Below are 6,620 nucleotides of genomic sequence, written 5' to 3' on the forward strand. Positions count from 1 at the left end.
ATCAAAGTAATTTGCAAACTGAGAAATCTAAGTGCACGCAAAAGTCAATTATCGAGACCTCGTAAAGACGCCATGTGACCTCGCTGGGAAATTTGAAAGACATGAGGTTCTATAGCATTTTCCGCTTCAAGGTCTAGTGGACAACACTTCGGGTTGGAAACAGGGGCTCCGACATGGAGACCGAGACCCAATTTGTGCTTCTGGATACACCATCCAAAGCGGTCAATGAGGGTTTAGCCCCCCACCCATACACCCTCCTCCTTCCCATAATCGAAGGCTTGTTTAGGGCCTCGTTGCAGCTAGGGGAGGACGGCATCGTGGATGTCTGCATGGAGAGTTGCATCAAAGGTGTTGTAGGTTCGAGCTTCAAGAGTGTTGTGTACGTGCATGTTGGATCAGACCCGTACGATCTCATGAAGGATGCTATGCGGGCTCTGCGGTTCCATCTTAAAACTTTCCGCCTGCGGGAGGAAAAGACCTTGCCTGGCGTCGTGGATAAATTGGGATGCATTTTATTTAATTGTTGTGCCTTCTAGTGTGTGGGAAGGCGTGAAGATGCTTGCTAATGGCAGATGCCCCGCTTGGTCTTGTGCTCATTGATGACGGATGGTAGTCGATTTCTAATGATGTCGATCCGTCAAAAGAAGCCATGGCTCTCACCATTGCAGGCAAATAGATGCCTTGTCAGTTGACGAGCTTCAAAGAGAATTACAAATTTGTTGGTTATGTTGACGAATCGCTACATGACAAGGCTCAAGAAAGCGAGGAGGAGGAAGAAAAGGAGATGGGAATGGGGGCTTTTGTGAGGGATCTGAAAACGGAGTTTCATAGTTTGGATTATGTGTATGTCTGGCACGCTTTTTGTGGTTACTCGGGCGATGTGCACCCTAGGAGTACAAAATTGTCGTCTGAAATTTTGACCCCAAGGCTTTTGCCAATGTTGGAAACTACCATGGAAGATCTGGTTGTTGATAAGATTGTTAACAATGGTGTGGGCCTCGTTCCGTTGGAGCGTGCTACGAAACTTTATGATGCATTGCACTTGTATTTGTCCCAGGCGGGGATCGATGGCGTGAAGATTGACATTATTCATATTTTGGAGTTGTTGAGCGAGGGCCTTGGCGGGCGGGTGGAACTGGCTAAGGCTTATTTTAATGGGTTGAGTGAGTCTGTGAGGAAGTACTTCAAGGGAAATGGAGTGATTGCCAGTATGGAGCACTGCAACGACTTTGTGTATATGGGCATTGAGCAGATTACCCTCGGTCGTGTTGGACGAATCAGAGATTGCATTCAAGGAAGGAAGATTGCTTGCACTTCTTCGTAGAGGAAGAATCAACATTCAAGGGAAGTCTGACTTGGACGAAGAGGTCAGAAGATTGATTTCAGCTTTAGAGGGAGCTTGTCGCTTCAGCTTTAGAGTAAGCCTGATATTTCAACTTCAGAGGGAGCTTGAGGAAGCCTAACATTTCAGCTTCAGAGGGAGCTTGACATTTCAGCTTCAGAGAGAGCTTGACATTTCAGCTTCAGAGGGAGCCACGTCATCATGAAAATTTTGTTAATGAGTTCTTCTCTGTGAGGAAGAAGTTCGAGGTGCAATCCCTTGTTAATGAGTTCTTCTCTGTGAGGGAGAAGTTCGAGGTGCAATCCTTTGTTAATGAGTTCTCTGTGAGGGAGAAGTTCGAGGTGCAATCCCTTGTTAATGAGTTCTTCTCTGTAAGGGAGAAGTTCGAGGTGCAAACCCTTGTTAATGCATTCTTCTCTACAAGAGAAGTTTGAGGTGAAAGCCCTGGTTCCACCCTCTGCGAGTAGGTATGGTGGATCCACCCTCTACAAGTAGGCATGGTGGAGATGCATTCTTCTCTAGGAGAAGTATGAGGTTAGAGCCCTCGCTCCACCCTCTGCGAGTAGGCATGGTGGTAATGCACCCTTCTCTGGGAGAAGGTTGAGGTGAAAGCCCTCTTCCACCCTCTGTGAGTAGGCATGGTGAGCCCACCCTCTGTGAGTAGGTATGGTGGGTATCATGGAAGAAATTTCATGATGTGCTTGTTCACCCTCTGGGAGCAACTATAGTGAACATCATCGATGGGAGTAGCCATGGTGGCTGTATTCACTTACATTTTTCATGGGAGCAGCCATGTATCTCAGATCTTGAGAAGGTCTCCTCCCTAGAGGGAGTGTTGATGTATGTAGCTAGGTCGGAGCCCTTCTAGGGCCGACCTAGCTCGCCTAGCGTGCATGTGGCCTTGCCGGTCTTAGAAGACATTAATAGTCGGGCCCTAATTGGGCATCATATGTAACTTGTGGCATATGTAACTTGTGATTAAGTTAAATGTAACTTGCAACTAAGGGAGACTTATATGTAACTTGTAAAATATAGGTCTAACCCTCTCCTTGGCGCCAAAAGTATATGGTCGACTTGAGGTCCATTAGGAGGTATTGATTCATATATATGCAAGGTCATGAATTGAATAACATGAAGGAAATGTAGTGTGCTTGGGGGTGACGATAAGAGCTTATTGTTTATAATTGGGAAGACAACAGATCTGATATTTGCCTGTGGTTAACGAGCACTACCATAAAATCAACATGGTATAAGAGCCAAGTTCCGAAATTTGATCAGATTTGTAAGTTTCCTTCACAGTAACAACGGAGAGAAAACAGAAGAGAATCCATGGGAGTGTAGGGTTTATGGGAGCTATTATCTCCTGTTGGCAAACGTGTATCCGTCAAAACCTTGGCCGGAAGAAAACTGGCAGCAGATGCAAGCATTTGGATGGTGCAATTTATGAAGGCAATGCAAGTACTGCAAGGTGATTGAAGTGGCAAACGGCTCGCGTGCCTGTGTGTCGTGAAGAAACTTAAGTGCAATGATGTTCTCATGCCAATATTCTATTATGGTGATTACACTGCTTTCAAATGATTTGATCATTCCCTATGCGAAATGAATACCTAGCGCATGATTTATCATCGACGACAATTAATTTGAGACATACTTCTATCATGTCTAAAGTCATGGCTATGCATATGTCTAATTCATGGCCTGCAAAGAATCGTGGTTGTTAAGCAGAAAGATTGGCATATTCCTGGTCGTGACAAATATTATTGGGTCACTGTCATTCTTACACAGAGATCTTCTAGCATCGGCTTCACCCTGTAGCGCATATAATCTTATTCTACTATATTACCAAGTGTGCTAGTTTAATGACGGGCATGATATTTGATAGGAGGGGTTGATATTCCAATTGTTGAAGGTTTCTGACCTTCGCAACCGGTGAATGGGAAACTTATTTCCTAAAGGAGGCTGATATTGGTTAATTTTGTGAGTCGTGTCTATGATTATAGGCTGCTATTGGGAAATCGTGGGATGATTAGTATTAATGGGTATTGGTAAAGGACATCGACCTATATTATATTTCGTAGATAAAGGAGTTGACCGTAGCCATCAAAGAGGTATCCAACACTGGTGTTTTCTTCTATTCGAAGGGCATTGTGAGTGGGGTATTATCTAAGTGAATTTGCTTCTTTAGCGACTCACTGTTGTATATAATGAGATCTGGTTTTCATGCTTGAGTACGAGTGCTCAACCAGAGTGGTTATCTATTAATTTCAACGAATTTCAAACACTGAAAAATTAATACCTTATATCATGGAATACCAATTTGAGAGAAAGGTCTTCAGCAGTTCATGATATCTCCCCCATATGAAGTTGGAAATGAATACACATGCCACCATATTGTTGTTGACCCTGTTGTGAAGAAAGCTTAAGTCACCCGCTTCAAGGAGATGTTCCATGTATATAAACTCTATTTCTTAATTAATCAATCTCTTGCGTGTGTCACAATGAGACTCTAATAGCATGTGAAGGTGGTTCCAGTGTTTGTTGGTGAAGAAATGAATAGCCATTGAGACCGCCAAGATTTTTGAAGGAGAGAGTGAAATTGGGCATTTATGATCTATGCGAGTTGGCGACAACTAAGATGATCGATTCATCATGTGAGAAGATGATTTTGTAGAAGAAGATACTCCTACAATGAGTCTTGCAAGGATGCAGCTCTACACAAGATTCTTCCCAATACCATGACATGAGTCACATAGTCTGAAGGAAGGAAGCACTTGATGCTTGTAGCCATGAGACTGAGTTGGCGGCACATAACTGAAGACATCTCTCGGAGAGGAAGAACCTATTTAGTTTCTCATTGTGATCAATTTCTTCATAGAGGAGGAATTAACATTCAGAGGGAGTCTGACAAACTATTAGAGGCAACCTTGGACAAGGAGGTTAGGAGGTTGGAGCTTCAAAGGGAGTCACATCATTATGAAGGTTTATGTTAATGCGTTCTTCTCTGTGAGGGAGAATTTTGAGGTGTGAGCCCTTGTTAATGCATTCTTCTATGTGAGAGAGAAGTTTGAGGTGCAATCCCTTGTTAATGCATTCTTCTCTGTGAGGGAGAAGTTTGAGGTGCAAGTCCTTGTTAATGCATTCTTCTCTGTGAGAGAGAAGTTTGAGGTGCAAGCCCTTGTTAATGTATTCTTCTCTGTGAGGGAGAGGTTTGAGGTGCAAGCCCTTGTTAATGCATTCTTCTCTGTGAGGGAGAAGTTTGAGGTGAAAGCCCTTGTTCCACCCTCTGGGAGTAGCCATGGTGGATGTCATGTGAGAGACTCCATGACTTAGCACTTGTGTTTATTCATCCTTTAGGAGTAGCCATGGTGAACGTCATGATGAGATAATGACATCACATTGAGTGGTTCCATGATAAGCACTTGTGTTCATTTGCATTTCCATTCATGGGAGCGGCCGTGATGGACCCACCCTCTAGGAGTAGCCATGGTGGATGTCATTTCATGACTACATCGAGAAGGATTCCTCCCTAGCTAAGATGGAGTGTTGATGTTATTGTAGCTATGGTCGGATTCCTTCAAGCCGACATAGAGAAGATAAATGTCTAAGTGGATGAGCTGATCTTGAAGGAACAATTCATATTAAATATGAAATGAAATTAATGTTTATTAATTAATGCACGAGTCATGTTCTTAAGGGTCGACCCTTTGTGAAAGGGTACCACTCATGTATATACATATGAGGTGCGACCTCATTCATTCTACCATTCTTTTGTCATTTATTGAATACAAGAGCAGTCCAAATAAATAGCAGAGCGGATCAAATAATAGAAGAGCAGTTTGCATACCAAGGCAAGTAGGTCTATACATAGGAAAAGTGCTCGGGGGAGACAATAGCAGGATATCGTCTATGGTTGGAAAGGCAACAGATCTGAGTCATTGTCTATGGTTAAACGAGCACCCAGTTAACATTTATGATTGCTTACATCTCTAATCTTAATAATCAACAATCCCCTCATCCCTTGTCCTGCTCGGCCCAAAAACTTGGGGAATATAGCCTAGACATGAGTAGTTTGCGATGTTTTGGATGAATAAAGAGATTTAGTGGAGATACTTTCACAAAATTTCATATTAGTCATTGCGATCAGTCCATGTTTTAGTGTTTCTAATATTTCTTTTTTTGTATTTAGTAATGTTTAAGGAGAGGTGTTGGAAAATTAAGGTTTGCATAGTTTAATAAAAGCACTTAGAATTAATATATAATTAGTTGGCAAATGATTCCTATGAGGTAATTTAGGGAGTTTTTAAAGAAGTTGTATGGAAATGCGATGTTTTATAAGCATTCACACTATATTTATAAAACATTGAAATATTAAGATCTCTATCTCTAGGAAAATGCTTCTGCAAAGTCCTTTCTAAATTGATTAACTCATTAAATTGTGCCCGCTTGTGTCCAAAGGACATGGAATGCCCATTTATATTCTTGTCAAAACCCTAGAAACTTATATATGGTCGTTGAAACAACCAATGACTCACAACAAACATAGTTTGTTATTGTAAAAATCAATGCCTATAAATAGAGTGTTAGTTATGGAATAAGAAGAAGGGGAAGAAACTTTAACATCCACAAGGCTCAAAATCCCTGCTACCCTCTCTCGGGGGAGGTTGGGAAGCCTATGGGACAATCAATGTTGCATTTTTATCTTTTGCAATTCAATACTTTTCCTATTCAAGGAGATGATGAGCACCCTCAACTTCTCAATAGTCCTCTCGTTGAATAAACTATACCAAGTAACAAATAACATATTGTTGGCATGTTTGTCCTTGATGTTCTTGAAGGTATAACAATCTATAATAAAGTATTTTTCAAATTCCACTAACTCAGTATTGCAAAAGATATAATAAAGTGTTTTTCAAAGTGTTTTTCTTCCCATGCTTCTTAAAGCCTTTTCCACCAACATGTTCCACATCGGAGTTGATGAGAGTTAGTTCTTAACTAGGTAATCGGAATCTTGGCTCTCCACAAAATACTAACTGCTATGTACGCTTTTTGTTGAGGATCAAAAAGTGGTGCTGAACTCTTCAAGATAATATTTCTTCTTTCTCCCTAGTACTTTACCCCATATTCGCTTTCAAAACTTGTCCATAATAAAAACTTTTTATCTCTTTTCTATTCTCGAAGAATCCAATCAATTAAATATTCTATTTACTCATCCATTTGTTGTTTTGCTTCATCCAAGTCTTCTTTCTTTAACTCATGTTGTCATTGAAAACAACATTAG

At 41.3% G+C, this 6,620-nt stretch overlaps 1 pseudogene; it reads left to right on the forward strand.

Moving 5' to 3' along the window:
* LOC131029878 (probable galactinol--sucrose galactosyltransferase 5) overlaps positions 1 to 1,324 on the forward strand; it is a 57,997-nt pseudogene extending 56,673 nt beyond the window's left edge.
* The last annotated feature ends 5,296 nt before the right edge of the window (positions 1,325 to 6,620 follow it).

The sequence above is a fragment of the Cryptomeria japonica genome, chromosome 3 (genome assembly GCF_030272615.1).
Source record: "Cryptomeria japonica chromosome 3, Sugi_1.0, whole genome shotgun sequence".
Lineage (NCBI taxonomy): Eukaryota > Viridiplantae > Streptophyta > Pinopsida > Cupressales > Cupressaceae > Cryptomeria > Cryptomeria japonica.